Consider the following 10,197-nt stretch of genomic DNA (forward strand, 5'->3'; position numbering starts at 1 on the left):
GCTGAGGTTTTTTGTAGTAAAGTGGTTATCACGTCTGCCTAACACGCGGAAGATCGCAGGTTCGAGCCCTGCCAGAAACGATTTATGACCATTTTGATTGGAGGATGGGCAGACACTACAGCAATATGTGCAGCTTTAACAATCATTACAAATTGTGTTCATTATGTTTCTTCTGGTTAATTATTCTTCCTCATGAGAATAATTAGTAGTTCAAAATTCAATAAATTAAATTTCAACTTTGTGATACTCTTCTTTTCCTGAGAACCTCATTCATTCTAAGGATACTAAGGCTGAGGTAAACTAAGAAACAGTTACCGGTTAGCGAGTCAGTCTGAACGGTTTCTTTATGCTCATGGATACCTCAGATAAACAAACGACACTTGTTGGAATGAAAACTTTGCTGCATCATCTACTCGAGAACAGTCTCTCCGTCTTGTAATTTGATTTGGCCTTGTCAAGCCCTGTATGCCGGGATTCGTACCACAGAAAGCTTAGGCAAGATGAAAAATTGCCTGCACGTGTGGCAAAGAATCGCAAAATTTATTCGTATGAGGTAAATTTTACATAATTTCGCGAAACCGAGTCGTTTGTTTTGTTAATGCGTCTTCGACGTCTTTTTGCTGTCTATGATTTTGTTGAAAATTGATAATTTGACTCTTGAATGACTACAAACATGAACTTAAGATGAAACGTTGGAGCGTGCGTAACTCGCGTGACACCCTGACAGCCCAACTTCATCAGCTTGTCAGCAACAGGAGTGAGAAACAAATGAATGACAGAAACAACCGGAGCCTTTTCCCACAGCACCCTCCAAATACTGCTTATTCGTGAACTTATTCGAAACAAGGCATTTTAAACATGCCGTAAATGCCACAAAAGTAGTAACCTGTAAATTTCTTTGGTGTAATGATAATCACGTCATCCTAACACGCGGAAGGTCGCAGGTTCGGGCCCTGCCAGAAACAAAAGGTTGTCACAGTCGTCCGCAACATCAGAAATCCAAGTTTTATCACCATCCGTTCAATTTTTTTTCTGAGTATTTTGAGGCTGAGATAAACTAAAACACGCGCTTACCGGTGGCCACTCAGTCTGGATTCTTCTGTTTATGCTCGTGTAAAGATCGGATGAATAAACTTGTTGGTATGACACCTTCGCTGCACTATTTACTCGCGTTCGTATTTCCACTATCGACTTAACATTATTTCCATTTTCAACCTCCTTCTTGTGATTATTTGTCGGGATTCGCACGAGTGATGTTCATCCCTCCCAATAGAAACCAAGAACGAAATGACAAAATAGGTCCGCAACGTGTAAACGTGTGCGCGTAAAATTGCTATATGTACACGCAAGAAATAAATTCCAAATGCAATAATTTCGCAAAAGCAGTTATTTCAGACAAAATTTGAAATCTTCATTTGTATTTTCTTTGATAGTAGTGAATATCAAACATACGTGTAAGACATTGATCTCTTGCATTTATCTTGATGCCGCGCTTTAGTCGTTCCTTTGAAGCTATTTCATCCGAAGGACAAAGAGTTTTGGCTTTGTTTCCTGCAAATGGAGTAGCCTGTCTGGAGCGAATCAAAATATGATATTCACGATATGTGTTTTCTGGTTTTTACTACATCGCTCAAGTTGGGAGTGTGGAGAAAATCTCATCAGCTGTTGTTTTGGATTATCGACGATTAACTGCACTTCAACTCACCAAATTGCCCTTTATTCTAGAAAAAATGTGAAATTCTATAAAATAGAATGTCTGTTCACTATGGCACTCGTTCTCTATACCGTCAATCCAACGAAAACTCCATCTTTACATCACAGGACAGCAATTGATGACTATTCTCGGTTCTGTTCAAGTGTAATTTGTCATAATTATTTTCTACATGTCGCCTTTCAAAAATTGTGGAAATTGGCTGTGTTTGCACACTAAAACGCACACAAAAACCTTAATTTACGTTTTGACCACTGCTTATCACAAATATTGAATTGCATAAGAATTATTTTAAAAAATATTGAAAGGTCTGTAATGCAACAACTTTTTGTCAGAGTGTGACAACGGTTTAGAAGTTATTTTGCCTGATTGTCTTTCCTTCGTCTTAAATTACCTAAATGTAGGAACAAAAAGTTTCCTCAGATCAAATTCCACGACAAAACGGGCCTGTCCAGGAGTCGAACTCGTGACCTCCCGCACCCAAAGCGAGAATCACTAGACCAACAGGCCAGTTACACGAAACCCTTAAAAGATATATTACTGTTGTTTTGATGCGTAGCTGGTAGCAGGTGTGTAAGCAAATGATCGCTTCCTACCGGTCGTCCATGTTAGTGACCTATTCCACTTTCCCTGTTGTCGTCTTAGTATATGTACAATCAATTCCTATTATTATTACTGGCAAGTGCAACAGTAAGGATCACGATCAGTTAACTTTTCCAAAAGAAGTTCCAAAGCGAGTGGTGTTTTACTAAATACAAGCGGAAAGTTGCGCTAGCCTTTCATCCTTACCTTGTCTCTCGTAAGACCGTTCGGTAGTATAGCGGTGAGTATCCTCGCTTGTCACGCGGGAGACCGGGTTTCCATTCCGATAGAGCTCCTCTAATCGAAAAGTCGGTACTTAATCTTAATAAAATCTCTATCTAAGACATTTATATCTCGTTTTCTTTCCAGAGCAAGAGCAAATCTTAATTATGCAGATTCCACCGCTGGCCAGAAGATTAGGTGGCTACAGTCTTGTAAGGTGCAGAGATTACTCTGCTGTACTTTTAAATCAAATGTCACCTTGGGAAAACATAACCCGAGTTTCTTCAAGTGACTGGTAAAAAACACACAGGAAGATGCTGAAGGACGATAGAAATATGAGGATGAAGAAGTGACTTCTTACTTCTCGGGTGCCCCTCCACTTACCAACAAAGATAAATGGACACGAGATTTTGCGGGCGAGTTTCCCTTATTGGGTACATTTTGCTATTGAGGCAATGTTAAGCCGCACAAAGAATCAAATTATATGCATGTATTTTGATAGCGGTCATGGAAATTATATGATTTCTGCTCAATTCATTTCTCAAGCACATTTTCCTAAAAAAAAATTTCGACTAAGATTGAGCATTTGTAATTATATGCCACAACAAATTATCTATCCGCAAGTTCCAAAGTGTTCATACTTAGCTTTTAAAAGATTTCGGGTTGATTAGAGCGACGACGTTGGTCACTTCATGACCATTTTCACAAGGCTGGTATACTTATCAGTTGGGATGACGATCAATTAACATTTTATCTTTCCATGTATCTTCTGTTTAATTTGATGTCAGCGTATGGTTTAAAGCTTCGAAAATTCGGGTATCGTTAATTTTGACAGGTTTTGAACGTATATAGTTTGTTTTTGTCCACTTTTCTTCTCACTTCTAAGAATAATAATGAAACGCCAACGACCTATTTTTTTGGAATTATTTACTGTGCACTAGGAGAATTTTGGTAGTCAAGTGTTACTGATAAGGTACATTGTGATGGAATTTCATAACATATAAGGAAAAAAACAGTTTGATAGATGAGGGGAAAAAATTGATGTAGGGGGTCGAACTCACGTACCACGCTCTGCCGACTGAGCCTACAGACGTTGCATACCCTTGCCCATTATTGCTGTTAGCGGTAATTTTTTGCCTTTTAGCTCTACTTTTTCCCCGTTAGAGCGGTTTATATCCAAAGCTGAAGAGCCGTTATGTAAGGCGAGGAGCTGAGTCAAAAGCTTTAACTGGGCCATCTTTAATCTTTCATTCGCTCTGACGATGGGCTAACGCTCGAAACGTCATGCAGCTTTGAATCAATTTACGTCATCAACTCAGTTGATAGTACCAAATTACCCAGTTATACTCTCCGACGACGCAGCACCACAGTTTCTATAGGAACTTGCCCCTTTATTCATTTATCTTTAAGTTGGTTGAAGAATTGCTTCAAGTGGTGTAGTGCCCCCTAAGCAAGCGGTAGGCACTGGAATCGAGACCCGGACTCTCCACGCCTGCCTATTAATGTTCTGATTCTTCTTTTGAATAACTTGCTATTTTGAATGACGCTAATAATTACCCTGCGTTCATTGAGGTTTATGGTCTTTTTTTTAATTCACGTATTTCTTCCATTGGGTTTCGCAAGAGCCTTTTATTCTAAATCTGTGGCGATAAATTGTCAACACTTAATGTGTAGGGAACACTAATTGTGACAAAGAGTAATATCCCATTTTGGGACTCGGCTAGACATCCTTCAGCCCAACATCATTCATGGCCGGCCACGGGCCATCAGAACTCTGACGAAACGTGCAAGGCTATTTTATTACACGAAGGACAGCTCATCCAACGAAAAAAAATGCGTTGACCATCTCTCTTTTTTTTTAAAGAAAAACTACAACAACGGCTACACTTGACAAAACAGAGAAAGACCTACTAGGTCCGTTTTTGGTGCGTGTGTTTGATCTTACTAAGCATCTCTTTATCTGCACCACGCTTTGCAGACTGAAGAATTATTTTTTATCATATTACGTCTTTCATATTTATCGGATTGGGGAATTAGCTGGTAGAGCGCCCGCTTTGCATGCGGGAGGTATCGGGATCGATACCCAGATTCTCCACTTGGTGCCCTTATTCTTTTGTTTATTCTTTGGAAAAAGCTTGCCTTGTAAAGTATTGACAAAGCATCTCTTTTGTTAACTTCAACATCTGGTTATTTCAACTAAGTTTAGCCACTATTTAACAAAATTGCGTTCTAAGCCACCTTCGCCTCAGCCAAACCTTTTATCTGAACATTTATTTTTGTGCCAAAAGGGCCGAAAGCTTATAGTGGTGGGACGTTTATTCAATTAAATCAGCCCTCTTCTGGAGGATCCCTGGGTTAGAACTCGTGTATATAACCGACCCCAAATGTCCAAATAAAGGATGACCAAGCGGATACCGACGCTTACGCTACTTTTATAACTCGCGTGTATCGTTATTAATTAACTTGCTCAAGAATTGATGAGGAGGATAAAGACCATTTTGAAATTGTGTCTTAGAACGTGTTGTTCTCTTCGAACTAAGACTACCAATTAAATCTTCTCCAACAATTGTCTTAAGGCACATTCAATTAATTCAATTTTCTATGGCGACGGTGAAGGCCTGTACAAATGTTCGATTCTAAGAAATTATCTCAAGACAAAATCAGGACTTGGGCTGATGTCCTTCGAAGATTTAGAAATTGGTATATGTGCGCACCAAGAAACAACTCAAAACATTTCTATAGGTTTTCACCGTCGCTATTAAAAGTTGAATCAATTGAATATGGTTTAAAACAAACTTAAAAAAAGGGATTGGATAGGTAGACATTTTTGGAGTAATCTTTTTAGATAGTCTTTCCTACAGCTTTAACTCAATGGAGAAACAATAACTTGTAGGCAATCATGGGCAATAGGGGCCTGTCCGGGAGTCGAACCCGGGACCACTCGCACCCGAAGCGAGAATCATGCCTCTAGACCAACAGGCCAGTCACAATAATAAAATGGGACGTGAGACAAGAAGAAAAATCCATAAGGAGTGTGACGGGTCTAGACAAAAAAGGGCACAATGAATCTCCTGGAAAATGCTTCAAATTAATTCTTCATGAGTGACAAAGAAAATCATAATCAGATGAAATGTGTGAATGAATACTCTGAGACTATATACCATAGCTCTAAAGTTCGAGAATTTCAGGTAAATGGGGAAGTTTTGATATTGCAAGAGCCACTGTTGCATTCAGTCGCTTCCCATAGCCCGTCTTACGTCGACCTCTTTCCTTACCTGTACGACCTGCTCACGAGAAGACAAATTCTTATTTCTCCGCTACGATTTTACACTTTAATTTTGTTTGAGGTGGCTTTGAAGAGCAGGTAACACCACTTCTGCGAATCTCGGCAAATAATCGCGACATAGAGGTTCACAAAGTGATATAAAACTCCTAGATTTTGCTGCGGAAACGCAAAAAGCGTTCATGGGTAGTGGTGGGTGCAGCAAATATTTCATTCCAAATCATGACCTCTGGTCATCTGCAATGTTTGCACAAACGTGCAGAAAACTTTCCTAACCAACTCGCAACGGTAAGTATTCCAACCTCCAATGCTCTTATGAAAATAATAGTGTTTAAAAACATAAAAATATGTGAATTAATACTCTGAGACTATATACCTTAGCTCTGAAGATCGAGAATTTCAGGTAAACGAGGAAGTTTTGATATTGCATGAGCCACTGTTGCATTCAGTCGCTTACCCTAGCCCATCTTGCTTCCACTTCTTTCTTTCCCTGTGCGACCTGCTCACAAGGAGACAAAAATGTTTAAAAAAATAATTATTTGGGTTTGCAAAAATTGAAATTGGCGCATATATTAGGCAAGTAGTATGTGATAGCGATCGTAATAGTGACAAAAGATCACTTGCGCCTCTGACAGGGCTTGCGACTTTCCGCGTGTGCGGCCGGCAGACGTGATAACAACTACACCATAGGAACCTTAACTACGAAAAGTTATTAATCTTATCAAACTGAAATAAATAGATAAAGTAATAGAGAGAGAGAAAAAAATCTAAAATTAGCTACATGGTAATAAAACTAGAATATTTTTCGAAGAATTTGAAGTGCAAACGGGAGAAACATATGCGCGACGATATTCACGTCAAGTAAACTGCGTTAGCAAGAGTAGTTTTATTAGATTAATTTTTAGTTGCTGTTGGAAACAGATTCCATTGAAACTCCACTCAAACCAAACTCTCCATAAAGGATCATCTATATAGACAAGCCTTTGAGAATTAGAGTAAAACAGCACATTACAGATATTTCTCCAATAGGCGCTGAAAAATCACTGTTGGACAGCGGTGGTTTTCGTGTTGTGGTACTTAGGATGTACCCCCCCTAAACCATGAGCCTTAGTAAAAGATCAAAACGTATCAACGTAATTATCCTTTTTGTTCTAAATGAATAAAAGAGAAAGAGACACTTTGACTCTTGAATTACTATCAAACATGAACTTAAAATGAAAAGTTCCAGTGTGCATAACTCCCGTGTCACCCTGACAGCCCAACTTCATCAGAAATCAGGTTGACAGAAACAACCGAGCCTGCTCCTACAACACACTCCTCGATTCTGCCGTTAGTGTATTAGGAACGTGGCATTTCAGACGTGCCGTAGATACCAAGTGCGTACATGCAAGTTTCTGTAGTGTAGTGGTTATCACGTCCGCCTAACACGCGGAAGGTCGTAGGTTCGAGCCCTGCCAGAAACAATTGTTGTCAAAATTTTCCACACTATCAGAAATCTAAGTTTTATTATCATCCTCTTGTCATAATAATTTTTTCTGAGTATTTTGAGGGTGAGTTAACTAAAACACGCGCTTCCCGGTGGCTACTAAGTCTGGATTGTTCCGTCTATGCTCGTGTAAAGACCACATGTAGAAACTTGTCGGTATGACACTTCTCCTGCACTATTTACTAAACTTCTGTCTTTCGATTATTTGTTGGGATTCGCACGAGTGATGTTCAATACTCCCAACAGAAACCAAGAACGAATTGAGAAAATAGATCCGCAACGAGTACAAGTGTGCGCTTGGAACACAAGATAAAATTTCACATGCAGTAGTTTATCAAAAGCAGTCCGGCATTTCTAAGAAAATTTAGGAATGGATATCAAACACCCGTGTAACACGTTGACTTCTTTCATTTAATTATATATAGATCAAAAACTATGTTCGCATCATATTCCACAACAAAACGGGCATCTCCAGGAGTCGAACCCGGGACCTTTCGTACCCAAGGCGAGGATAATGCCATAAGACCAACAGCCATTTGATTTCTTTTCTGTCCCAGATATCTTTGCTAACATCGGAGAGTTGGTATCTAAACCTGCGAGTCTACTAGATAGGCGCTCCAACCAACTGCGACCCGAGCAATAATCTTGATTTAGGAAAAAACTAAACTGAAATCGAGGGACAATCGTTGCTACAAGCCGGCACTATTTTAGGATCTCTTTGAGGAAACTACAATAGAGACAGGTGAAATTAATTTGATGGTCTTGGCCTTGATCATAGTTTCTAATCATCGTAAAGGACGTAGGAGATGCACGCCATGTATTGCTTGTGACCCGTTTTTTTTTTTTTAATTGCTTTACCACTTTAGATGCCATTGACGACCAGAAACGTCGTCACAACTGACAAAATACCACGACAGAGGAACAATCCATAGCCATATGACAAACGTCTGTTACCACGATGATCAGCAGCAAAAACATCATTAACTCGTTAATATTGCCCAGTTTGAGAGACTCAAGCAAGATATTATTAGGAGGCTCAGAGCAGCTGCTTCGCCTGTATCCAGACCTCCTCCTGCCTTGGAAAACACGCAAAGATTAGTGGTCGAGAACCTCATTGTTTCTCACACAAAGTCAAGGAGAATGTATTGTAGATGCACTCTAATCGTGAGGACTACGACAGGAAGAGTGAAATGGGATGGCAATCAGTTTCATCTACCAAATGATTTATCTAAAGAAATCCGTGATAAAGTTTTTCGTTCATTCAATCGAGGCAAACAAAGTCAGATAAAAAAAAAACAAAAATAATCGAGAGCCAGCACAGATGTCTTCGTTTGCTTTCCAGGTGATTATCTGTCAATGGTATAGCCTGGCAATAATAACATTTGAGCGCAAAAGGAATCGTCCCCGGGATTAATTTAAAACTTAAAGTGAGAAGGAAGCCGAAATAACTTCACATAAGCCGATTTATGAATACGAATTTTGCAGAAACACAACTCAATGGTCGTTAGCTCAGTCGGTAGAGCGTCGTGAATTCGATCCTCACACGGACCAGTTTTTGTTTCAACAAAGCCATCTATATGTCTGTGTTTTATTTCACCCAGTAATAACTTTTCAAAATTTATCGGTATAATAATCTCCAACAACAGGAGACCATTACTTAGCTATGTCCTCGTGAAAAACCCATTTTCAGACCAAAGTTAAGTAGATTCTTTAAAAATTCCTTTTCATGAAATTCTTTCTTTTGAGAGAAAAGTGAGGCTGGAATAAATGAAACAAACTTAAAACGCACTTACCGTTGCCGGCGAATCACTTTGGAACATTTTATCTATGTTATGCTCACACAACCAATGAAAGTTTTAAGCGTTTACTCACCAAAATCCAGTAATGTCATGACGCATTGGGAACCTCTCTATCGCGATTATTTTTCCGAAGACCACGATAAGAGTTACAGAAGAAAAAAATAACAAAAACAAATGAAGTTTGCGTGTCTTTTGTTGTTTACCTTGCCGGAATGTCCGCCTCATATTAGTCTCGCTCACCCTGCGCCAAATCCAGTAAAAAAACGGCCGATATGTATCAAAAACAGTGACATTCCTTTCCAGTTTCAACTCCTTTAGATTCCTGAGAGGTTTACGAGTTTTCTGTCATCAATGGCAAATGTGAAAAAAAGAAAAAAAAAAGGTGGAGAATCCGGGTATCGATCCTGGTACCTCCCGCATGCGAAGCAGGCGCTCTACCACTTGAGCTAATTCCCCGGCTGCAGCTATTAATATAAACACCCTCATGAAAATCGTTCGACGAAAGGCTCCGCCAGTCTTGCAACAGTGCTCATTAATTTTACCTTTTACTACTCATCTCACTTCTCTTATCTTATATCAGCGAAGAAAGGTAGATTTCGGAGGCCTAACTAAAACTAATGTTATTTGGGCCCATAGTCCTGCCACAACAGCCAATGGCTTTTCATAGAGAGTACCAACCAAATCCAATGCTGGATAATTTGGTTTTATCAACTGAGTTGATGACGTAAATTGGCCACCGTAAAGAGTTTCAAAGCCAATGTCTCGAGCGTTAGCCCTTTCCTCTTTATCCTGTTATACTCCCTGTTAAAAAGACGAAGTGTAGCGCCTTAGAAAAACGAACACAACGATTATTAATTACGAAAAAGGTTACACGTTTCGGTTGGAGTAATCGACAGAAAGTGACACCAGGTCGCATACGTCATGTGACAACTCAATGTTAACATTTTTCGTAAGCGCCAGGACTACATGTGATTACGTTACTGTCTTTGTCCGTGGCTTTCAATTTTTTTCCTTAGCTAAGTTTTCGCGTCTTCTTAGCAATCGAAAAGAAAGAAAAGCAAAAAAAATAAATAAAAAAAAAACGGGAAGGATCGCCGACGGCATTACACTGAAA

General features: G+C 39.4%; 2 non-coding genes across 2 annotated transcripts; one reads left to right on the plus strand and one right to left on the minus strand.

The window, feature by feature from the left end:
• Nucleotides 1–5,425: 5,425 nt before the first annotated feature.
• On the minus strand, nucleotides 5,426–5,497 carry Trnap-cgg (transfer RNA proline (anticodon CGG)). Its single transcript has one exon. It is a non-coding gene; the product is annotated as a tRNA-Pro (tRNA).
• Nucleotides 5,498–7,188: 1,691 nt separating this feature from the next.
• Nucleotides 7,189–7,261, plus strand: Trnav-aac (transfer RNA valine (anticodon AAC)). The gene has a single exon. It is a non-coding gene; the product is annotated as a tRNA-Val (tRNA).
• The last annotated feature ends 2,936 nt before the right edge of the window (nucleotides 7,262–10,197 follow it).

The sequence above is a fragment of the Pocillopora verrucosa genome, chromosome 14 (genome assembly GCF_036669915.1).
Source record: "Pocillopora verrucosa isolate sample1 chromosome 14, ASM3666991v2, whole genome shotgun sequence".
Taxonomy (NCBI): domain Eukaryota; kingdom Metazoa; phylum Cnidaria; class Anthozoa; order Scleractinia; family Pocilloporidae; genus Pocillopora; species Pocillopora verrucosa.